Genomic DNA, 25,896 nt, shown 5'->3' on the forward strand with positions numbered 1-25,896 from the left:
CTTCTGTTCCAGGGACTGTATGAAAGCAAGGGGTCTGTGGAGTCTTGGATCCCAACACTGCCAAACCCAGAGCAGGTGCACTGGGACACTAGCTCTGCAGAAGAGCCAAGTGCGGCAGAGCCAAAGCAAAGGAATGAGTCACTTTACTAGGAGTTGCAGAAATGCTCCCATAAAACCACGGTGCACGTGATGAGAACTTTCCACCATTCTGGCTCTCCACTGCCTCGTCATTCATCAGTTCAATACTGTGCAATCAGTTCAATTTATGAGGTAGAAATCTGTGGCTGGAAAATTGCTAATCGTTTAAAATTAAGAGAAAGGGAGAAGGTAAGATGCAGGTGGGAATTAAGGGAACAATTGATATATTTCTTAAAAGGTTTATAAACAAATACAATATGAAAGGGTCTTTGGGGGCTCTATGGGGTTCTTTGTCTATGAGCTAATGCTCCCATTTTTCTAGTTACTCTCACTCCTATTTGACAAGCCCAGAACTAACTTATCTCCTTCTCATGCCTCCCCGGACTCTATCTAGTCTGAACCAGGATCTATGCAGCAGCATCAGTGTCCACAGTCTTTCTCACAAAGCCTTGTAAAAAATGATGAAATGTCTAGTCTGCATTCAAATTTGCAGACAAGCAGGGCGCAAGAGGGCAGAGAGAGCTGAGGGAAGCTGCAGCTGGCTGGGACTGCTGCCTCCGTCTCTCCCCTTCTTTGAGATCACACTCCAGGTAATTTGCAGAGCCTCATAAACTCTGTTCTGTGCCCTCCTGGGAAGTTTACCACTGTGCCTCCATATCTGCTGGTGGGGGGGATGCTTGGCTGTAAATTGAAAGTACTCTGGGATGACAAAACAGGAAAAACCAGTGCCAGGCAGGCCCTGTTTATGTCTCGTTCCCTGGGTTATTTTTCATTTGCTGAATTACTAAATATTTTGAAGGTAAATTTTATTATGTGGTAGTATTTTTTTAGAAATGGGTTTTCATTGATTTCTTGTTTGGTTTGGATACCAAACCAAAGATATGGTTTGGAGTCCCAGGGTGGACATCTTCATATACTCAGGTCCCTTCACCACTCGAGGAAAAAGAACAGAAGGGAGGTGGTAGAGCCAGTTCAGATCATCTCTGCCTAGTGGTTGAGACCCAAGACATGGGGAATGGAGCTGTGTGCACTCTGCATGGAAAATGGATCTGTGTGCACTCTGCATGGGGAATGGAGCTGTGTGCACTCTGCATGGGAAACGGATCTGTGTGCACTCTGCATGGGGAACGGAGCTGTGTGCACTCTGCATGGGGAACGGAGCTGTGTGCACTCTGCATGGGGAACGGAGCTGTGTGCACTCTGCATGGGGAACGGAGCTGTGTGCACTCTGCATGGGGAACGGAGCTGTGTGCACTCTGCATGGGGAATGCAGCTGTGTGCACTCTGCATGGGGAATGCAGCTGTGTGCACTCTGCATGGGGAACGGAGCTGTGTGCACTCTGCATGGGGAATGGAGCTGTGTGCACTCTGCATGGGGAATGGAGCTGTGTGCACTCTGCATGGGGAATGCAGCTGTGTGCACTCTGCATGGGGAATGCAGCTGTGTGCACTCTGCATGGGGAATGCAGCTGTGTGCACTCTGCATGGGGAATGCAGCTGTGTGCACTCTGCATGGGGAATGCAGCTGTGTGCACTCTGCCTGGGGAACGGAGCTGTGTGTACTCTGCCTGGGGAATAGACCTGTGTGCACTCTGCCTGGGGAACGGAGCTGTGTGTACTCTGCCTGGGGAACAGAGCTGTGTGCACTCTGCCTGGGGAATGGAGCTGTGTGCACTTGGTGCTGTTTTTCCACAGAGACACCACCCTCTTTCACAGTCATTGCCTTTGTGTGCACTCTAGTGCTGTTTTCCACAGAGACACCACCCCTTTTCATGGTCATTGACTTTGTGTGCACTTGGTGCTGTTTTTCCACAGAGACACCACCCTCTTTCACAGTCATTGCCTTTGTGTGGTGTAATCCACCCTGCGGTCAGTCCCTGGTCAGGTTCTGGTTGGGAAAGCAGCTGGCAAAAGGGTCAGTCTCCTTCTGACCTGAAGCTGTCCTCATATCCATAAGGGTATTTTTGGTAAGAATGAAAAGCTCCCTGATCAGAATCTACATTTGTACATTGCCATGTCTGTATATTCAATACTTCTCTGTCAATAAGTGTTTCAGGAAGTGAGAAAGCCTCTGGTTTTTTTATTTTATTTTTATGTCTATTAAAGAATAAATATTCTGAAAGGCAAAGGAGGTTGGAGGCAATTCTATAGGTCTTGGTTTTGGATCTGATGTCTTTAGTCATGGTGCTGACTTTTGGAATGGGTGTTGGTGGGGGATTTAAGATGGGCAAAAGATGCCCTAAAGGGACACACAGCTCAAAGTAACCCTTGGCATGGATCTCTTGCAGGGTAGAATCCTAAGAGGCTATTGGTCTGATAGCAGGATTCAACAGGAAAGAGTTAAAAGTCAGTGAAAGTATTAATAATTTCTTAGTCATAAGTCTGAACTATATGATGTAATTTGGTCCTCTCCTGTATCCTGCAATTTTATGCAGAGCTGGAAAGCATTCTCCCAGTGAAGCCATCTGTTCCCCAGGCACCATTGCCAGGCAACCAGCTCTTTGGGTCAGTCTCTCACTAGGGAGGTTCTGTAGGAGACAGGTACCCTGAAAACTGTCTAATTACTTAATTGTGCAACCCTCATAATGGCCCTGATAGATAGTTCTTTTGCTGCCATTTTCAGCGGAAGGGGAAGTTGAGAGAGGAAGGTCACCTATAGGGAGAACACAGCTTGTAAGAGGTGGGTGTTTCTGATCCTTTCAGTAGAATAGAAAACAAAGTACTCACTTAGAGGATTTCTGTGTTGGGCACACAAATAAAAGTTCGAAATAATTTGCAGACTTTCTTATTCCAAGAGGACAGAATCAGGGCACAGTCATAATCGACTCAAGGCAGGCCATAATATGGCAATGTGAAAAGTTCAACTTCCAAGTCTGGGACTCCTTTCTGATCTTCTTGGCTCCAAAGGGGTTTGATAGTCCCACTTCTCCAGTTTTGCCATCCACAATATGGCCAGCTTCTTCAGTAAGCTCAAGTTGACTCCACTCTGCACCTGTTGCTGTCCTTGGTGGTCAGCTCATGATCCTGGCATCTCCAATATGCTGGAATCGCCAAAGCATCCGAGGCTACACCTTCACCGATATCCTTTCCTAACCTCTCACAATGCCAAGCCTCAGCTGATATCCATGACCTTCACATTAGTACCACCTAGGACACTCTTACACAGTGTTTGCCAAGCTCTGCTCAGCCGAGTGTGCAACCTTGCCCTGCAATGGCCCACAGCTTCTGTGTGCTGATCCAGGAGAAATACTTTTCCGAAGATTTTGCCTTAATGATGCTAGTCTGTTATTAATCACAGCTGATTCTTCAGCCCCAGATGAACAGTAACTGTTATCTCACTAAAGCACAAGTTTCATTTCCAAAGATTTTTAATTCAAATATCACAGGAATGACCTGGATGAAGTCTTTGCTTCCCTCTGAAATTCACAAGCCATTGTTTGCATTTCTCTCAATATTCTTATTTTTCAAGCTCCCACAGCAAAAGCTCATTTAGCTCTGAACATTTCTAGCCCAAAGTTCCAAATGATTCCAAAATCCTCCCCAAAACAATATGGTCAGGTCTGCCACAGAAATACCACATGTTCCTGGCACCCATTTCTGCCCTAGTTTGCTTCCTTGTTGCTGTGATAAAAGTCTAACCAAAAGCAACCTGGGGACTTGAAGGTGAAAGGGTTGATTTGGCTTCCGTGTCCCAGGTCATCATTGGCAAAAGTTGGGGCAGGAACCCGGAGGCAGGAACTGAAGCAGAGACCATGGAAGAATACTGCTTAGTGGTTTGTTCCCCTTGGCCTGTTCAGATTGCTTCTTAATACAACTAGGACCACTTGCCCACAAGTAGTTACTACCCATGGTGGGCTGGGCCCTACCACATCAATCATTGATCAAGAAAACACCCCACAGACACAGATACAGACCCATATGACAGAGACAATTCCGCAGGTGAGGTCCCCTTTTCTTAAGTGACTCTAGTTTGTGTCAAGTTGACCAGTACTATCTAGCACAAGGCATCATATATAACCTCCAATTGGAGGTGCCTTGCTTGGTTGGATCCCCAGCACCAATAGAGAGAGATAGGGTGGTTTTGTGGGGAGGGAGAGGGAAAGGCAAAGGGAGAGAGAATGAATCATTTAATTGCTTTTTTACAGTTGAGGCACTTAGGGCAAGAGCGATAAAGATACTTAATGTCTAGTGATTTATAAGTGGCTGAGGTTGAGTTTTAAACTGGTGTGTTTAATTCTAAAGACAATATTGTTTCTACTTTACACATTGGCCTGGCCACATTAGGATGGAGAAATGCATTCAAGCACATGATCCAAGCCAGGAATCCAGACAGTCTGAATGAGCAAATGGATATTGATCATGCATTCCTGGAGAAAGTGATATTGCCCACACAGGACTTGCTAGCAATTCTTAGGGCTATAGTGGTTTGTTGGCCTAAAGGGAGCAGGAGAATATAAATATATACATTGTTTAATCTGTGGAATTAACATTTCATGGTGAGTGTGGTCAGGGTTATAATATCCTTAAGAGGTTGATAATGAAAAGGCTGGGGATGGTTGCTCTAGAGGGATATCACAGAGAGGAGTGTGCTGTGATAAGGCTTTAGCATGTCACTTTGAAGACCCAGTCTCCAAAAGGGGATAGCAGGAGTGACTCTTACTGCATTTTACATACCACCCATTAGGATAAATGGTGTTTCCCTTTAGAATATTCTAGACTTGTTCCTAGTAGGAACTATCATTGTTCTTTTAGCTACAAGTCTGTCCTGATGGTCTGGTTGGACAGTCCTGAGCTGGGTGGCTGAAGTTCTTGAATTCCAACCATTTACTATAAAGAGGGGAAATATACTTGCAAGAAATTATAAGTCTGTTTCTCAAGGTAAGGGAGAGTTAGCTGAGGCAGAGAGTAAGTAGGATCGCAGAAGCAAACCACAGCTACAAGTACAGTGAGAAATTTTAACTCATTTTAATTCCCCTTATCCATATGGTGGGCTTTATATGCAGCACCAGCAGCACCTTGAAGGGAATGCAGCTTTTCAGGAGCCACATGTCTTTACCAGGTGAGAAAGTAGTTTATGAGATTCTCTTCTCTTCTCTTCTCTTCTCTTCTCTTCTCTTCTCTTCTCTTCTCTTCTCTTCTCTTCTCTTCTCTTCTCTTCTCTTCTCTTCTCTTCTCTTCTCTCTCTCTCTCTCTCTCTCTCTCTCTCTCTCTCTCTCTCTTTCTCTCTCTCTCTCTGATGTTTTCAAACTTGAGAAGCACAGCTCTAGGCCAGTGTGTTCAGCCTTGGAGTCTTAGAATCAGCTGGAGAGATTAGGAACTGAGATTTCTAGGTTCCAGTCGAGGAGCATAGATCCAGCACTTGCTTGGAAAAGCCTCATAGATGTGGATGTAGATGAGTGGCTAGCTTTCAGGCAAGAATAGATCATTCTGCTCTTTATGGAGTCTGCCTTCAGAGTGCATTTGGAAGAAGTCAGGGCAAAGGGAGATAGCAGAAGGGAAGGAAGCCTCCCATAAGCTCCCCCACAATGCAGAGCAGAATGGACCAGGGTGTTTCTCCTTCCTTGTGCTTCCGAGCTTTCTTTGGAGATAGGGAAGAGGTTCCAATGGCCTCACCCACTGTGCCCTTTCTCCATCCTCGTCATCGCTCTCGAATGCTCAAGGCTGTTAGGAGCAGCAGCATTTTAAGAAAACCATGTTGCAGTGGCAGCATCGTAAAGATAGATTCTCTTACAGCCAGGCAGTGATTGAGGCCTGCGGTACCAGCACTTGGTAGACAGAGGCAGGAGGAGCGGCACAAGTTCAAGGGCAGCCTGGTCTGTGCAGCCGGTTCCATGCTTATAATATAATGAGACACTAAAAAAACGGGAGGAAGGAAATAAAGAGGTTGTTAAACTGCCTCTCAGGGCACCACAATTCTTTGTCTTTTGTGATCAAATACTACCAGTTGTTTTCTGCCACCTAAAACAGCAGCCATTTCAATCAGAGGAATCAGCCAAAGGGAATTGGGAACACAGAGAAGGGACTGAGCAAATGCTGAAGAGATGGATGTGGTAGATGAAGTTCCTGGGTGGTGTAGCTGCTGCAGTTTGTTAAATGAGGGATTGCTTGATAGTTTCAGCTTAAATAAAATTTGCTTTGTTATATGGTTAGTAGTTTCCATTTAATTAAAGCTCAGATTGCTTTTCTTTCTTGAAATTATATAATGTTTTGGTGGGTTTTTTGTTTTGGTTTTTTCATTTGTTTGGTTTTGGTTTTTCAAGACAGGGTTTTCTCTGTGTGGCCCTGGCTGTCCTGGAACTCACTCTGTAGACCAGGCTGGCCTCAAACTCAGAGATCCACTTGCCTCTGCCTCCTGAATGCTGGAATTAAAAGTGAGCACCACTACTCACTGCCTGGTCTGAAATCACATAGTATTTTTTTTATAGCTAACTTTTCAGAATTCTGGGACTGCAGGTCTGTTGTCACATCACTACAGTGACTGTCTCACTGAGAGGTCTGAATTTAATGTATCATCTTGGTCCTGAATCATCAAAGATGGGATACTTACTCATTTCCGAATGGCTGGAAATTCAATGGTCGCAGGTGTCTTAGAAAAGCATAAATTCTCAGTCATCCATAGTACTTTTGACTTTTGGGATATACAGTTCTTTGTGGTGGTAGGGGCTGCCCTGTTCACTGTGGAATGTTAGTAGCATCCCAACCCCGGTGTGTGCCAGTGTCCCATTCACAGTTATGATATGTAAAATATCTTCAGACATTGACAATTATTCTCTGTGGGGCAGAGTTGTCCTAGGCTGAGAGGTACTCAACTAAGGCTTTAGAAAAATAAAATAATATATATATATATATATATATATATATATATCTAGTAAGAGAACTCTTCAAGGAGACCCTGACTTTATTTTTTTCAAGAGTCTTTGGTCTTAAGAATGGGAATTAGCCGGGCGTGGTGGCGCACGCCTTTAATCCCAGCACTCGGGAGGCAGAGCCAGGCGGATCTCTGTGAGTTCGAGGCCAGCCTGGGCTACCAAGTGAGCTCCAGGAAAGGCGCAAAGCTACACAGAGAAACCCTGTCTCGAAAAAACCAAAAAAAAAAAAAAAAAGAATGGGAATTAGTGGACAGTCCACAGCTTTTCTTGTGCTACTTCAAGAATGGACTGTTCATTAGATGGTTTGCATGAATCAACTATGATGTTAGAGTGCAAAGAACAGAATGTTTATGTCCCACCACCTCCATTCATAAGTCAAAATAACCCCCAAGATGATGCTTGTAGAAGGCAGTGAAGTCAGAAACCCCACTTATATGGTAGTATTTCCTTCTTTCATCTTTAGCCCTTAGAAGAGAACCTGCTTAAAGCTTTTGTGGCTATTGTATTTACTTTTCCAATGTTTGCCAGTGCCACAGCAGAATATGTTCCCTTCTCTGGACCATTCTGGAGGACTTAGAGGTTACCTCAACAGATAGTACATGATGGATCCACGTCAGAATACCCATTTTTATAAGCTTTTGGTCGCTATATGAGCATGTCAAGGTTATTAAAGACTGAACAGATGTAATGTGAAGTTATTTTGACTCAGTAACCAGCAGCTACTTTTGGAGCTGTTCTCGATTCCCTTGAGCTTGCACTCTGAGTCCATATCTCTGCGCTGGGCATCCTGCACTGACCTGTAGAGCTGAATTGAGAAAGCTTCACTTCTAAGACTGAAATCTTGTGTAAATGTCTCTGAAGTCCAACCCTAACCCACCACTGCACAGAGAATGAAATTATGGGGAATATAATGCCCTTTCAGCCAAATTAATCCAGCAGGAAGTTACCACAGATGAGGTCAGGCTTGCAGCTGACTTTAGAAATGAAGATGACAGCATCTGTGGGAAAACTGGAACCAGCAGAAAGGGTCATTTCCACACTTCTGTTTGAACTTTTTTAAAAAAATAGACTTAAGCTTTAGATTATTTTCTTTGGAGTAAAACAGATGATGGTGAGTTACAGAAATTATCGCCTCTCTAGATTTCCAGTTCTCCTCTTTCTCCCATTCAGTCTTGGCTACCACATCAGACATGAGCATGCTTTGTCTTGTGTCAGTATTGAATACCATGACTCTTTGGCAGCAGACTGTAACTGCTCCAGGGTTGTCAAATAGATGCATCAATACTTTTTCCTTAGCTGTGTCAATACCATTAATCATGTTCTAAGCTCCTTCTCCTTCACTCAAAATTATCTTAGAATGCTAAGATAATTTTGGTCATTGCCCTTCTTTTCTCTGGAAGGCCTGCTCACTACACCAGGATTTTTCCAGTGTCTCACTTCTTGGAGCACTTCCTGTTTACTGAAACTTTTCTTCCAGTAACTCCCAGGTCCCTATCTTTCCCTTGTCCTCTTCCTTCCTTCTCAACCTCTTCTGCCTTCTTTGAGGACTACATTCCAGGCCTCTGACTTTTCTTTTTCCTCTTTTGTTCTGCGTTGGTCATAACATATTATTTTAAGGGAAGATATCAACATTCTAGTGATTTGTGATTTACAAAGTAGTAGTCCTATAATTTGATGACACTACCTTATGTTATGTATAGTGTTAATAAAGCCTTTAACAATCTTAAATGCTTTGAAATAATCTACTGATGGTTATTAATTAACAATCCAAATTTTCAAAGGAGGAAACCAAGTTCCTGTCTGGAAAGCTCAGAATTTTTCTCTTACCAGTTAGTAAGTGGATTTGAGCTGGGGAATGCCTGAATCCCCAGAAGCTACTGTCATAATAATTACAGTTTACTGCTGACTAACAACTAGCTTATCTCCCTCTTATCAGACTTGCATACACACTGGCACATTCAAGGACATACCTGTGTGTTCCGCTATCATTTCCAACATAACTCATATAAACCCACACGAGTCACATCAATATTACCAACTGTTTAACTCCAAATCCCACCTGCTGTTTACTTTATTCTTATATTTTATTCTTCAGAAGTTTCCAAATCTAGAAGCACCTGTGGGCACTGTGTCCTGTGCTGCCCACATCTAGCTGTTCACCCTCTCGTCTACAAGTGTGGTTGGAGGTGACTCTGCATCACTGAGGTTCCTGGCATCTTTTCACATCTTCTTATGGCCTCTTGCCACTTTTCTTTCCAAAGCACCTTTGGCTTCCCACACTGCTGTTATCTATCATATCTACATCTATCCATATGCCATATATATATTCCCGTGAGCTTGCTTTAAAATCTTCCCTAGCTCCAGTTTTGAACACAGAGTAAATTTTAATATCTGTGCTATGCCAACCAAGGCTCCTGACAATTGCCCCAGTCAGTTTTGCAGTCAACTATTTTTCATTCATATGCACATTGATTATATTTTTCAGATGGATATAGATGCTGTTGAGATTCAGAAAATATAAACTTATTTCCAAAGTTGGCAGCAATCACTTTGACGTCTTATCACATAACATTTTTTTAATTTGGGTTTCTATTGCTATAAAAAGACACCATGATCATGGCAACACTTATACAAGAAAACGTGTAAATGGGGCTGGCTTACAGTTTCAGAATTTTAGTCCATTGTCATCATGGCAAGAAGCATGGCAGTGTGCAGGCAGACATGGTGCTAGAGAGGGAGCTGATCTTGATTCACAGGCAGCAAGAAGTGAACTAGCTTGAGCTTCTGAGACCTCAAAGCCTGTCCCCAAAAGTAATAGCCTTTCTTCAGAAAGGCTACACCTACTCCAAAAAGGCCACACCTCCTAATAGTGCCACTCCCTATGGACCAAGCATTCAAACACATGAGTCTATGGGGCCATTCCTATTCAAACCACCACATTCCACTCCCTGGCTTGTAGCTATAACAAATGCAAAATGCATTTAGTTCAACTTCAAAAGTCCCCATAGTCTATAATAGTCCCAAACTTATTTAACATCCAAAGCTCAAAATCTCTTAAATGTAACCCCCTTTAAAATCAAAATAAAAAAGCAGATCATATACTTCCAACATATAATGGCACAGGATATACATTATTATTCCAAAGGGAGGAAAGGGACCAAAGCAAGATTGAAAACCAGCTGGGCAAACTCCAGATTCTGCATCTCCATGTCTTATGTCAAACACTCTTCAGATCTCCAACTCCTTTCAGCTTTGTTGACTGTAACACACTTCTCTCTCTCGGACTGGGTCCACTCCCTGCTAGCAGCTCTCCTGTTAACAGGTACCCCACGGCCCTGGCATCTCAAATATCTTGAAGTTTCCAAGGTAATCCAGGCTTCAGCTTCACAACTTCATGGAATGGACTCTCTAGGCCTCTGTTCAGGGACATCCCTGACACCCAAGCCTGACCTCAAGAGCTTTCCTTAGTCTAAGAGGGACACTCAATAACCCCTGTTGTTCAAATTTCTAAAGGTCTTATAATAAAAAATGCAGAGCAAGATATTGGGGTAAATGCTGAAAGAGCAGAGAGACAAAGGAACAAGCCACTGGTATGTCTCACCTCACCAACTCTATGAATCCTCTGATTGAATTCCTCTGAGTCCTCATCCAAAAGGCTCCAGCTGAAAAAAGCCTCTAGCTGAAAGGGACACTTCTGCCGAAAAGCCTTTAGTTCCTGTCTCCTCACGCCTTATATACCTTTCTCTGCCCAGCCATCACTTCCTGGGATTAAAGACATGTGTGCTTCTCAGTACTGGGATTAAAGGTGTGTGTCATCACTGCCTGGTTCTGTTTTCTCTCCTAGACTGAGTCAATCTCATGTAGTCAAGGGTGCCTTTGAACTCACAAAGATCCAGATGGATCTCTGCCTCCTGAGTGCTAGGATTAAAGGTGTGTGCCACCACTGCCTGGCATCTATGTTTAATCTAGTGGCTTGTTCTGTTCTCTGATCTTCAGGCAAATTTTATTAGGGTGCACAATATATCGCCTAAAGCTAGAGCCATGTGGCTGGAGCTGCCAAGTTCTGCTATTTGCTGGGGCTAGAACATGGTCCTTTTCTTCAATTACATCTTCACCAGCATTCTGTTTTTGATGGTTTCCTTCGATGTCTAAGCTTGGATGTCCTGAAACTCACTCTGTAGACCTGGCTAGCCTTAAATTTTAGAGATCCATTTGCCTCTGTCTCCTGATTGCTAGGATTAAAGGTGTGTACCACCATGCCTGGACCTAAGCTGTTCTTTAATTCCTTTTTTATAAGATGGAAGCTTAGCTGGGTGGGGGTCTTGCCCTAATTACCCCTTTATTCCATTTAATACCAGGCTTTTTTTAAATCTATTTATTTCCTTGAACATAGAACTTAGTTCTATTCTACTTCCTGGTGCCCCTTTTCTCCTCAAATTGTATGTTTTGTATTTTTCCTTGCTCAGCTTACTCCTTTTCATTATAGATCTTTATAAGAGTGACCACTAATAATCACACAACAGAGTCAATACTAGGCTGTTTTGAGATTTCTTATGTCAATGCAATTAATCTAAAACTCTCCACTTTAGCTTTAGGCAGACTTTTCAGACAAGGGCAAAAAGCAGCCCCATTCTTTACCAAAATATTACAAGAATAATCTCTAGGCCACATATTAATATTCTTCTCCTCTGTAACCTCTTGAGCCAAACCTCACAGTTCAAATCACACTCAGTACCACTGTCTTCCACAATCCTACTAGTATGGCCCATTAAGCCACTCTTAAAATGTTCAACTGCTTTTCTAAACTAAAGTCCCAAAGTCCGAATTCCTGTAAACAAAAGCATGGTCAGCCCTATCACAGAAATATCCCAGTCCCTGATACCAACTTTATTTTAGATTGGGTTTCTATTGCTGTGAAGAGACACCATGACCATGGCAACTCTTAAAAATAAAAATATTTAGTTCAAGTTGGCTTATAGTTTCAGAGATTTAGTCCATTATCATCATTGGCAGTAAGCATGGCTGCATGCATTCAGACATGATGCTGGAGAAGGAGGTGAGAGTCCTACTTGATTTACAGACAGCAGGAAGTAAACTAGCTTGAACTTCAGTTCAGAGCCTGCCCCCACAGTGACACACTTCCTTCAACAAAGCCATACCTCCTACTAGTGCCACTCCCTAGGGGCCAAGGATTTAAACACATGAGTCTATGAGGGTCATACCTATTCAAACCACCACACAGTCCATGGTGACTTTGTCAGTCAGTCTTTTCCTCACTGTGACAAATACCTAAGAAAACAACTTCAAGGGAAGGATTTCTTTCCCCTCTTTTTTTTCAGAGCCTAGTTTATGGTTGACTCAAAACACCATTTCTGGAATGTAGTAAGACAGAGCATCATGACAGCAGAGTGTGGTGGAATAGAGATAGCCTGGGGAAAGAATGAGGGACCGATACACCATTCTAGGGCATGTTGATAGTCACCTACTCCTTCCAGCTAGGTCTACCTCCTACAGTCACCCATCATAATGCCATTGTATTACAAATATACTCAAGGAGTAATAAGCACATCGATGAGGTCAGAGACCTGAGAATCTGGTTCCCAAAGTCCATCATCAGTCAGAAATTAAGACCTCAATCTATCACCTTATGGGGAGGTATCTCAGATTCAAACCATGACAGTTACTTTAAAAGTACACAAAAAAAGCTACACTTTTTTGTTTGGAAGGAAAGCCATTCTCATAATATGAATATGATCAAGTAAGTTAGGTTTTCATTAAATATTTCTTCTAAGTTTCAGTGTTTAATGATTTAAAGTCACTTTTTTAGTCAAAGCTGTTAGAAGCTATCGATTTAGCCATGTATGATGGATGATAAATTTGATTAAATATGGTATTTGGGAGAAGAAGGGTAGAAGGTTGTATGAGAGGAAGCTACTAGTTCCAAAGTCTGTATAGAGTAAGGAAATATTTTATTCATTATTCTCAACTTAAATGAAGTAGTTTCTAAAAACATTTCTGGCTTTTATAAGAGACAACAATAAGAGGATTATGAAATAGACATAATGTAGAAACTGGATTTTGTTGTCATCTGGAAGAGAAAAGAGATGAAATTATTTTCCTATTTAATAAAGCCCCAACCCAACTCTTTAGGCAGCATCATCAGGACAGCATCCTCTGCTTGGTCCAAGGGAGGTAGTAAGCAGAGACTGCGGAAAGCAGGCTGTGGACTCCAGATGTGGGTGCCAGCCTCATGCATATTTGTAGTAGTCATCTGACCTTCAACAAATCAAAACTTTTATGCTTATTCATTTATTTACTTTGTCTTCCAAATGGAGATAAAATACAAAGTTGTGGTGAGATGTATAAAAAGTCAGGTAACTTACAAGGAACTCATAAGGTCCACTTGCTTTTCTCTAGGGTCATGTTTCTAAATTCTTCCTCTATGTGTAGTATTTCAGTCTCCAGGACTAGATACATCTGTAAAGCTGATTTAGGCCACTTAATTGATATGTATGGAAACTCAGAGGCATCTTGTAGGTTATTTGCAGTTAAATTGTTAATCCCAAAGGTACAGGGAGAAAGATCACCAACCTAAATCATCATGGACAAGCTTTTTTTTTCTTTCTATTTGTGTAGATGGGCTGCATCACCCTTTAGGTGGGATTCAAGAGATCACCATTGGACATGGGGGAGATAAGGGTTTTTATAGCTCAGGGATAGAGGGTTTCCAGTTGGGGGATTTGGCAGGTAAAATAGACAATATTACAGACCCAGAATATAACAAGATGGTCATAAGAAGCTACTCATAACAAACTTTTAAAACAAAGATGGGCTTACAAGATGATCCTCACAATTTTTTGAAACAAAGGCATAGTTGCTGTTTCCTGGAACAGGCAGTACAGAACCATTTGTAGTTACAGGTGGAGCATAGTCCAATCCTTGAGAAACAGATTTAATCACAAATAGCAATGAATCTGGTTTGTCTTTACCATAAGATAGCTTTTATACCTAAGATGGAGGCAGGTTTGTTCATCATTCCCTGATTGTCTTATGTGTCCCTGTCAAATCCTTGGTAGGGCATCAGCATTCTATTCTTTATCTGGGGGAAACAAAATTTGTAATGCATCAAAAGATGCTTGGCCTATTAGTAAAGTATTCCTCTTTGGTTAGCATAGGAAGAATATTTTTTTAAAGGCCGTATAACCTTGGTATTCCAGTAGATATTAGAGATAGCCATTTTGTCTGCTATGCCAAGGAGTTTCCTTTTGATCTAATATTCCAGCCTTCTGTTGAGGATAAGGGATGATATATTCTCTTAACTACTTCATGCTGAAATTATGAGGCCACTGTCAGGGCCCAGGAAGGTTTGGATGTTTGTCAAAGACAGGGAGGGGATTGGGGCAATGGGACATTTATCAGAAGCATCTGTTTTCCTCACCCAGCTGAAGAGACAGGGAGCAGTCACATTGACTGCACTGGTTTACATCGGCTTTCAGCAAATCTAGAGCTTCCCATTTTTGTAGGACTATCTGGGACTGGCATGCTGTAGGTCACTTTTGGAGGAGTTTGTAGTCTGGACTGATTTCTGGATGGCAGAACTCTGCCAAGACAGATAAAGACTAGGAACCAAAGTTAAAGTTAAAGAACTTAAAGGAAACTTGTATTTGAATCTTCCACCGCAGAAATAGGCAGTAGGCAGGGAAGATTGGGCTGTTGATTGACAGGAGTACTTATCCAGAGTCCATTTGACCTGTGAGAGATGGATTTAAGTTTTATGACTTTCTTGACTTCCATAGTTTTTTCATATTACCATTGTTTGTAATCTGTATTGAAATCCATAAAACACCTGGAATAGACTCATGACTGAGTCATTACAAAAGTTATGACTTTAGATTAAAAGGCATGAACAATGTTTTTTGGTCCAGAGTGCTGGGTATATATTGGACAGAGATGATTTTAGCATGATGAGAAGCATCTTTAAGTCTATACTTAGAAGACAACCAGGATAAGCACATATTGGAGACTTGCCCAGAACTATAGATATTGATGGATAAGGTCTTTGTTTTAAGATTACCTATGTAGCTTTCTAACTATTAACCTTGTGTTATAAGCTTTAAGTCAACTTTTGTTACAGATTCCACAAGTTTTTAACCATATTAAATAAACTTACAAACTCTTGAGATACAGAAAGTTCATATAATAGTCTTACAAATCTTGAGATAAAGTTTATATCTTAGTAAAAGTTTTAGACAGTTACATGAAACCAATATTCTAATTTTTTTTAGCCTTTCTGCCTTGTTCTTTTTTGTCTGTCACAAAATTAGGTGGGTTGCCTGACATAAGACTGAAACTTTACAACTCGAGAGTCAGCCTTTTAATACAGCAGAACAGCATAAAATATGATTTCAACACTATTTATATACAAAAGACATTTGAATCCCTGCTAAGCTGAATCCAGTGAACAGAAAGCTCAGAGATAGGTATTTTGAGCCTTGGCTATCAAAGTAGCCATAGCACGTGGCAGCAGCAGATTTGGGCCTAGCTGTGGGTGGGAGTGCATAAAGCTGCCCAGGGTGGCATACTGGGAAGAGGGTGTCTGCATTGTTCTAGCCTAGCAGCATGGTATTGGTGGCAGTTAGAGCTTGGTCTGGCTCCCAAGTCCACCTGTAACTGGAGAAGATTAGTGGGGGCACAGAAACACAAACAAGGAGTGGGGACAGCAAAAATGAAACCAATACACAGAACACAGGATGTACCAGAGATGGAGACAGAAAAAACAAAACCAATACAACAGGGACAATGACAACAACAGTTGGGGTCATTCAGAGATTCATCAGTTCAGCCAAAGAAGAGTTTTTGTTTTGTTTTTGACACAAATAGGAGGCTTTTTCTCAACTGTTTCCCTGTACAACCCAGGTGCCAGGAACCCACCAGAGACTTTCTAAGTGTCAGGCTTCCCTGGTTCAGGTAGGCCAGGCCTCTCCAGTTCCTACTCAGGCTCCCAGTAATGCCTGATGTCCTATCCAGTCTCAAGGAATGTCCTCAGGGTTCCTTGGCTCTGTTGTGCAGCCTAGTCATTGAAATCCTGTCAATGGGCACTCATATGCTAGACCTCTCTGATTTGTCAGATCCCAGTCTCACCAGGGTGTCCCCAGAGTCCCAAGGTGAGTCAGAAAAAGGACTAGTGACTCTGGCCAAACTCCCAAATAACAGGATGAGTGTGTGATATTTTGCTTATTGCCATGGATGGGGGAATGTCGGATCTCATCAGAATGCCCCACATTCTCAAATGGGAATCCCACAGAACCAGAATGGAACCAGATATCACAAAAAAAGTTTCTATGACTTGCCAGAGGAGGTCTCCATAAAAAGGTGCTTCCTGTTTTCTTTTTTGGTGCAGGAATTTGCTCAGGTAATCCACTGAACTGAAGGCATGACTCTGACTCGGAGCCTTGGAATGTCTCCAAGGTGAGCAGCCTGTAGAGGGCAGCTCTTCAGTCCTGGAGGGACTTCTTCTGTATTTCTGAATTTGGGTTAGGGTCTTGATCCTGCTGGGGCCTCTAAACATTAATCCCAAAGATGCAGGGAGAAAGACCACCAACCCAAACCATCATGGCCAAATTAATTAAAGCAAGCAATTAATTAAAGCAAATTTTTTTTATTTGTGTTCATGGGCTGCCTTCCCTTAAGGCATGGTTCAAGAGATCATCATTAGACATGAGGAAGATAACAGCTCAAGGGTAGGGGGTTTCCAAATGGGGGATTTGGAGGGCAAAATAGGCAGGGTTACAAGAGCATATCAAACTAGTCAAAACAACCGTTTGAAACAAAAGTAGGGTTTCAAAATGGTCATTACAACTTTTTGGAATAAAAACATGATTGCAAAGTGGTTTTAAGGTAGTCAGAGAAAAGTGGTCTGGACAACAGGTGACCATAATAACCTTTTGAAACAAAGGCATGGTTGCCATTTCCTATAACAGGCAGCACAGAGCTATTTGTAGTTAAAGTTACAAGTAGGGCATAGCCCAATCCTTGAGAAACAGGTTTACTCATAAGCAGGAATGAATCTAGTTTGTCTTTACTGTAAGATGGCTTTTAAGCCCAAGATGGAGGCAGGCTGGCTCATCAATATTAAAGAGGCTCTAAGGCCAGTACCCCATTTAATGCTTTTCTTCCTTTCCAAAATGAATTTCATCTTCTATCTGTGAAGAAATCAGACACCAGCAAGTAATACTGAGATAAAAAAATGGTTTAGCTGTAATAAATATTTAGATGCATACTTAATGCTAGAGGTGTACTGAGAGCTTCAGATAAAGTAAATCCTTCACTTGAAGTGCTTCCGTTGATGTGAGACATAGATTTAGCTCAAGGTCTATGGGCAGGTTAGTCTAAAAGAATAGAAACAGAGTTCTAAGTACTTCAGACAAAAGAATAAATGGAGAGATGCATCCTACCTGGGGATGGAATAAAGTTTCATTACAGAATTAATTTTGTGAGCCACTGTCACAGACTTCAAAAGTCAGTACTACTGTCTGTCAAGGATTGTCTGTCCGGTGAATTTAATGCAGGTCTGTATCAGGTGCCACATACTCCTGTCTCTGAGAACAGGAGAAGGAATAACAGTGAGTAATGTGCAGACATAGAGAGAAAACCACATGCAGGAGATTAAAACAATTCTAGGCAGTCATTTTCTCTAAAGGATATATAAACAAAAGCAGACACAGTATCATTTGTGCTGCTGTGAACACGAGGCCTCTGAACAGCTGGCTGGGTCCCATTGTTCTCTCTAAATCCTCTGTTATTCATTCACACTGCTTTCTGGCAGTCAGACCATACATATGGCTTTGTTCACACCCTCTCTCTAGTTCTCGGTCCTTTATTTTACTTCTCCCTCTCCTCATTATCTTCCCTCCCCCCTGCATGGCCTAGCAGGGTCCCTAGGCCTTTGAATTGCTGCGGAGTCCCATGAGAATGAGGAAGCTGCCGTGGGCCCCAACTACCCAGACAGCAGAACATGGGAAGTTGTGGGAGGCTGAGAACAGATTGGGAACACCTGAGAGAGGCTGCTGGTCCCCTAGTGCAAGCTGTAACTATTTTCCATCACCCCTGCTCTACAACTTAGAGCTGCTTGTCTCAGCCGTCAGGTCAGAGTGCTCAGCTGCTGTTGACCATCAGAAACTTCAAGGGAGCTTCTAAATGTGCCATCCACTAGACATGGGACTCTTGGTTGGAGGCCAAGTCTGGCAGTGTTTTATAACACTACCAGCTTGTTTCTCTGGTGTGCAGGCAGAGCTGAGAACCACAGGAGTGAATTCAATTTTGTAAAGTTTTCATTCTAGAATTAATTTTGTGAGCCATTGTCCCAGAATCTGGCAATCTAGCCCCTTTTATATATCAAAGAGTTAAACTCCAAGAAAAATGGCCGAGTATACAATGACATCAAAACCCAAATATTTTCAAATACTTTTTTCTTACTTGTCTCCATTATGTTTGTTGAAAATAGAAGTGTTGTGCAGGTTTTAATGCCTAGAGGGATGGGGCAGGGTATCCTGTGGGTATGTACATGTAAGATATGGTGGGGTCTGGAAGTAAAATTTTAGCTTAAGTTCAGTAGTGGGAGCACCTATTAGTAGTGGACGTGGCATATTAAAATTCCTGCTGCATACCAAAGGCTTTTCCAGCAACCACTGTTAGGATTATTCAGTGGGGCTACTCTGGCGGGTCTAAGCCAAGGTGTGCTGCTAAGAGATGACACCATGAGACAGATCTAATACAAGAGGTTTATTGGGGTGGGAGGGGTGGAAGTCCATCTCAGAGTGGGGACATGAGACAGTGGTAGAGACAGAGAGAGACTGGAGACAGAGAGAATGAGAAAGAGTCAGAGAGAGAACAAATTAGAGACAGATAGTCGAGACACACACAAAGAGAGAGAGAGAGAGAGAGAGAGAGAGAGAGAGAGAGAGAGAGAGAGAGAGAGAGAGAGAGAGAGAGCAACCTGGGATGGTAGGCCCTTTTAATGGGTGAGTTTGTCTCATAGGGAAAATATACAACTCCTAGAGACCTGGGAATGTGCTGCACCTTGCCTTGCTGGGGACATACCTAAGCTGCTGATGCTGCATCACTGAAGGCAGGCTGTGGGAGTGTCTGACTTATAACCACCACTAGTCTCATGGTTGGCTTAAAACCCTATGACAGTTCTAGAAGGTTGTCACACGTCTTCCATTTGGCAAGTAGAAGGACTTGCCCTGTCACCCGACTTTAAAGTGATAAATCCAGGATTTGAAATCATGTGTCTTTGCTAGCAGGTTCAGAGTAGCTGGATTTATGTTGAGGTCCTTGATCCACTTGGACTTAAGTTTTGTGCACGGTGACAGATATGGATCTATTTGCAGCCTTCTACACGTTGATATCCAGTTATGCCAGCACCATTTGTTGAAAGTGCTTTCTTTTTTCCATTGTACACTTTTGGCTTCTTTGTCAAAAACTATATGTTCATGGGTGTGTGGGTTAATGTCAGGGTCTTCAATTCAATTCCATTGGTCCACATGTTGGTTTTTATGCCAATACCAAGCTGTTTTTATTACTGTAGCTCTATAGTAGAGCTTGAAGTCAGGGATTGTGATGCCTCCAGAGGTTGTTTTATTGTACAGGAGTCTTTTGGCTATCCTGGGTTTTTTGTTTTTCCATATGAAGTTGAGTATTATTTTATCCAGGTCTGTGAAGAATTGTGTTGGTATTTTGATGGGGATTGCATTGAATCTGTAGATTGCTTTTGGTAAGATTGCCATTTTTACTATGTTAACCCTGCCTATCCATGAGCATGGGAGATCTTTCCATTTTCTGACATCTTAAACCCCATCGAAGGACTGAGGAATCTGGATGCAGACATCCACAGCTAGGCCCCGGGTAGAGCGCTGGGAGTCTAATTAGTGAGAAAGAGGAGGGTTTCTATGAGCGAGAATTGTTGAAACCAAGGTTGGATAAAGCACAGGGACAAATAACCAAATGAATGGAAACACATGAACTATGAACCAAAGACTGAGGGGCCCCCAACTGGATCAGGCCCTCTGAATAGGTGAGACAGTTGATTGACTTGATCTGTTTGGGAGGCATCTAGGCAGTGGTACCAGGTCCTGGGCTCGTTGCATGAGTTAGCTGTTTGAAACCTGGGACTTATGCAGGGACGCTTGGCTCAATCTGGGAGGAGGGGACTGGACCTGCCTGGACTGAGTCTATCAGGTCGATCCCAGTCCTCAGGAGAGACCTTGATCTGGAGGAGGTGGGAATGGGAGGTATGCTGGGGGGAAGGGGATGGGGGCAGGAAGGGAGAGAACAAGAGAATCTGTGGCTATTATGTAGAACTCAATAGTATTGTAAAATAAATAATAATAATAATAAAAAAGAAATCATGTGTCTTTGGTTCCAATGTTCAAATTCTCAACTAGAGAGTTTATTATTTTTTAATTTTAAACTTTAAAAATGTAAAAATATTGTGAATAAAAAAGCATCACACACTGAAATTAACCAGACTCAAAGATTATACAACTCAATGAACTTCTATATGATTAGAATACCCATTCAAAACAGAAGCCGTGAAGCTTCACATTGAATTTTATACTTTCACTAGCAAATACATTTTTTTTAAAACTTTATTTTATATGCATTGGTGTGAAGGTGTCAGATCCCCCAGTAATGGAATTATAGACAGTCATGAGCTGCTGTGTGGGTGCTGAGAATTGGACTCAGGTCCTCTGGAAAAGCAGCCAGTGCTCTTAACCACTGAGCCATCTCTCCATCCCCCAATAAATACACTTTAATTCACTTATCTACTACAAAAATGAAAAATTTATGACAGAGTTAGAACTAAAAAGTAATTAGCTGTATTCTCTCTCTCTCTCTTTTAGTTTTTCAAGACAGGGTTTCTCAGTGTAGTTTTGGTGCCTGTCCTGGATCTCACTCTGTAGACCAGGCTGGCCTTGAACTCACAGAGATCCGCCTGGCACTGCCTCCTGAGTGCTGGGACTAAAGTGGTGTGCCACCACTGCCCAGACATTATAGTCTCTTTTATAACTCATATTTCTTCAGTTACCTGCATTCAGTTCTTTCTCATCCTCTAACATTTAGCTTTTCTTACTCTCTCTTTTATATTTTTTACTATACCCACATGCATGGTTTTTCTCTCTTTGTGATTGTGTGACCACACTTAATATTACACATTCATTTTCCTGCAAATTTTGTGATTGAATTTTTCTTTAGAGCTGAACAGTTATTTATTTATTTATTTATTTATTTATTTTTTAAATTACACTCATGATATTCATTACTTACACTCATGATATTAATCACATTTGTGGTATTCATAGATTACATTCACAGTATTCATTCAATCATATATATAAATTTTAATTGTCGAATGTCATTTCTTGAAGGGGGTAGGAGGTTAAATACAGGCTTACAGCACAATGGGAGGACCCCGGAGGGCAGAAGTTCGCTACTGATGTTTTACAATCTTGCATCTAAGCTGTTAATGCCCATTATTCAGGATACACAGACAAGGAACTTCCCTTAAGCATTCAGGAGGGTGGAACCTGGCAGGGAATTAGCATTGGGAGGATATCAAGGTCAAGGTCTGCAAGCAAGGCAACAGTTACCTAAAACGGGGGCCAGGGCCCTGTAGGTTCCCCTTTTATTAAAAAATGAGCTTCTGACTTGGGTTGTGTGGGACATCAGCAGGTCACCTTACCCGTCATGGAGACGCCTGCCCAGGCCACACAGGTGCTCTGTCTTAGGTTGGTGAGTGCCCCCCAGACATTACCCGGCTCTGAATACTCATTATCATACCAGCTCAATTGTGTGTGAGCTGCATGGTTAATTGCTGCCAAAGATCTCAAAGTGGCACTGGGCTTGCAATCTGTGTGTTCAATACAGAAAAGACCAACAGAAGTCCTATCTCACCCATAGCCAGTAGGCTAAAGGCAACTGAGCCATTCCCTTCTTTAACGAGCCACTGTATGTTGGAGTCCTTGTAAGATAGTATCCCAAAAGCAACTGGAACTTGAGTTTATAAGTTTATAATTAGAGCTGAACAGTTTTAATACACACACACACACATACACACACACACACACATATATATATATATATATATATATATATATATATATATATACACATGTGTATATACCTATATACCAAATTTCATTATCCATTTATCTGTTGATGGACATCTAGGTTGATTTCAATTGTATAGTGAGTAAAGAAAGCAGCAATAAACATGGAGGTGTAAATATCACCATGGTAGGTATGGGTAACTTGAGAATCTGTGATATTATAAAACAAGATGGAGAGAGATGGCCAAATGAACTCAAAGCAAGGATGCTTGGGCATATGGACCAACGAAATGGATAACATTGACAAGGCTAGACTAGGGGAAAGGAGACTGACAGGGTGGTTACTGAGACAGGATGCAGCTGTATGTGGCCATTCAACTGCTAGCATTGGACAAAGCCTGCAGGTGAGCCTGACCTATATTCCAAGGAAGTTTTCTTGTATGGGGTCATGTGGAAGCTGACTCCAAGCCAGGCCTTAGCAGAAACCCTGTTCCACTGTTGGTATCTGGTATACTGGAAGAGAGTAAGTGGGTTTTTCCTTTTCCCTTGATCCACCAGAAGACTTCTCACAGTGTTTTTGGATCTCTTGAGCTTGCTAAATGACCAACTTTTCTTCATTGTATTTTTCCTGGGAAACTCGACCTGCTGGGAAGTTTTCTGAGCCTTGGGTTATAGCAGTAGGCCCAGGAAGAATAAGGTCTGGAGACATCATAAAGGGGGAAAGTATAGTCTGGCAAGCATGGAGGAAGCTGTCAATTGCTCCAGGCACCTTCCATTGGGAGTGAACAGGCAGTCAAGGCTTACAGTCACTGCCTGTCTAGAAAATATGGAAGAACACCTGGCTGCATCCCGGAACTGGGCCGATGGCTAACTGAGGGGTTACATGGCAACTGGGAGCAGGTGGTTAGGAAATAGGTCAGGGTGAATTCAACTCAGTGGGATGTGGCATAAGACTTGGCTAAAACTAGGCTTAGTCATGTTTTCCAGTCCATTTTTTCCTTCTATGGTTTCTTTTTACTCACAGGAACTCAGATGATGGGGTGAGATTTGCACACATTAAGGACAATCTGCTTTACTTAAAGTCAACCAGCTGTCATTGTCAACTACATCTAAAAATTACCTTCCCAGTAAGATCTAGTGTTTGACCAACAGGTAACTGGCACCATATCCCAGCCACACTCTCACAAAGTGTGAATATCACTAAACCCTTATTACCTGGTCAATGGGTGCTGCAGAGATGGGACACATCCCAGACAGGGTGTGGTCACATATCTCTGTAGCTGCATCTGGAGACGTGTATGGACATCAGTGGTGTATCACAGTAGTGAAGAGGTATCTAGTGGCTGACTGTTGCTTGCCAGCTGTGCACAGCTTTCCCTGGATAACACCTCCAGGCTCACTTCATGGCAAGGACTATCCCCAGACATCTAAGGTCTCCATCGGGGTTGCAAAGGGAGGTGTTCTTTGCTGTCTGAGTTGGTCCATGTTTCTGCCAAATCTTCCAAATGGATGATTTTCTGGTCTAAGCAATTTCCTAATAGGATTTCTACTAAAGTCTGCTTGGATGCTGTGAACTGAGCTAATGGTAGCATCAAATGGCTTAAATCAGTACTGAGGATTAAACTGATCTGGGGAGCTTTAACCACGTGTATTCTTCTAGCCACTGGTGAGATTCTTTTTTAATTGCTGGAGGGTAGGATACTATCATAATTTTTTAAAACATTTTCCCATTTAATTCTAATATATAGCCAGGGCTGGGGAATTGCAGGCTAGCTTCTTCTAGAAGCAGGCCTGGGCCACGCAGTTGCCAGTTGTTGGTAAAGTACAGGATGTAAAGGAAAGAGGTTGCAGCAGGTATAACAGTGTGGAGGAGGCTCAGCCTTGGCTGGACTCACAGGGCATGCTGGAACATAATTAATCCCACGTTTGTCCAGCCTGTAAGGAACAAAGTAAAGCACATGGAGAAAAGCTCTCCTACTTCAACCGCAATCAGTTATTAGGAGAAATGGAAGCTTCTGGCCACCCCCAGGACTCCCCGGTGCCCAAGGCCACGGAGCTGAGGAAGCTCACAGGTTGAACAGTGATCAGCAAGCTCTCAGACACTGGAGGATTCATGCCCACAGCTGCTGGAAGGCATCCCAGGAGGATTTTAATGGAGCACAAGAGTTTTCATATAATATGTAAGTGGTTATTACTGCTATTTCTAGGTCCATTTTAGTTGGTACAGCTCTGAGTGAAGTCGTTAGGGAAACCCATTATAAAAAATATCTGCTTCCAGGTTATAAAAAGCAATCTTTATTGCTAATCACACTTTCCAAATGTCAGACCAGGAACTCTAAAGAGTCTGAGATTCTCCTCCTACTTGTTAACTAACAAGTTAGCTTGACAGTTTTATGGATGTTGGCAGAAGCCATGAGATCCTCAGTCAGAGACAGAGTTTAATTACAGTAATAGCAGTAGCCAGGGCATGTGTTTTGCAATGATTTTGAGACCTTAATTCCAGAGGGCAATTGAAAAGTTCTAGATGATGTGCACTCATGCTATGAACAGATGAGGCTACAGAGAAGAACCTTGAGCCTAAAGAACCTGCATCTTCCTTAAAGATCAATAAGCAAAGCCTCACATTGGTACAGGGAAACACTCTTGTCTAAGACTATTCCCATAAAACCACTGTTGAAAGATGGTTTGGTACAGTCAATGTCTCTGCCCACAAGACATGCAGGACAAATAGGAGATACGGATCATTGTCTCCTAAAAGCAGGGAGGGGAAAGAATAAGGGCTTCTTTGGTAGCTAAACTTGCCTTGGTAAATAGACATGCAATGGTAATAGTGGCCTTTGGTGTAAGGGTGGGTTGATTCAAGGTTGGCCCGACTTGGGAAAGAGACTAGGGGTGGTAGATGCTGTGAGATTGCCAGATGACACCCTCCTCAAATGACATTTGGTATTAGAAACACTGAGATGAACAAATAAGAAATGGTTGGATTTGTCATCTTTAGAAAGCCTCAGGATTCATTCATGTCTATGTATTCTAGGATTTTTCATTATGAGGCATCGAGTTTTGGCTAACATCTATAAATTTCTTAGCTCCTAACTTCTCAGAGGGGCAGACATGAAGGGTCAGGGCAAGAACTCAAGGCAGGATGCTAGAGGCAGAAACTGATGCAGAGGCCCTGTAAGAACACTGCTTATAGGCTTGTTCCGCATAGCTTACTCAACCTGCTTTTTTATACAACCCAGGGCCACCCCCCCCCCAAAGAATAACAACACCCACAGTGGACTGAACCCTCCCCCATCAATCATTAGTCAATAAAATGCCCTGTAGACTTGCATACACCCCAGTCTGATGGAGGCATTTTCTCAATTAAGGTTCCCTCTTCCCGATGACCCTGGCTTGTGTCAAGTTGACAAAAAACTAATCAGCACAGGTGCAATTTCAATAACACCCTTCAAAAGTCCTTTCTTTTGCCTGCCCTCTCATTTTTTGAGATATATATATATATATATATATATATATATATATATATATATATGCAACAATTTCCATCTTTGGATCAATTGTCTTCTTTCTTCATGTCTGAATCTGTTTAGTGTCTTTAGAGAAAAATCCTTTCCTGAGGAACATACACTGCTTGTTTTCTGTCCTCTTTGCTGATTTGATCATTCTTAATCAACCCCCTTTCTTTTTTTTTTTTTTTCGAGACAGGGTTTCTCTGTGTAGCTTTGCGCCTTTCCTGGAACTCACTTGGTAGCCTAGGCTGGCCTCGAACTCACAGAGAT

At 42.3% G+C, this 25,896-nt stretch overlaps 1 protein-coding gene across 1 annotated transcript in view; it reads left to right on the top strand.

Moving 5' to 3' along the window:
* The first annotated feature begins 629 nt into the window (after nucleotides 1-629).
* Nucleotides 630-25,896, top strand: part of Asns (asparagine synthetase (glutamine-hydrolyzing)) — a 75,792-nt gene continuing 50,525 nt past the window's right edge. Inside the window, exon 1 of the mRNA XM_076566216.1 lies at nucleotides 630-728. The gene's annotated coding sequence lies outside the window, so the exon portion shown is untranslated. The remainder of the gene's footprint in view (nucleotides 729-25,896) is intronic.

The sequence above is a fragment of the Peromyscus maniculatus genome, chromosome 3, assembly GCF_049852395.1.
Source record: "Peromyscus maniculatus bairdii isolate BWxNUB_F1_BW_parent chromosome 3, HU_Pman_BW_mat_3.1, whole genome shotgun sequence".
Lineage (NCBI taxonomy): Eukaryota > Metazoa > Chordata > Mammalia > Rodentia > Cricetidae > Peromyscus > Peromyscus maniculatus.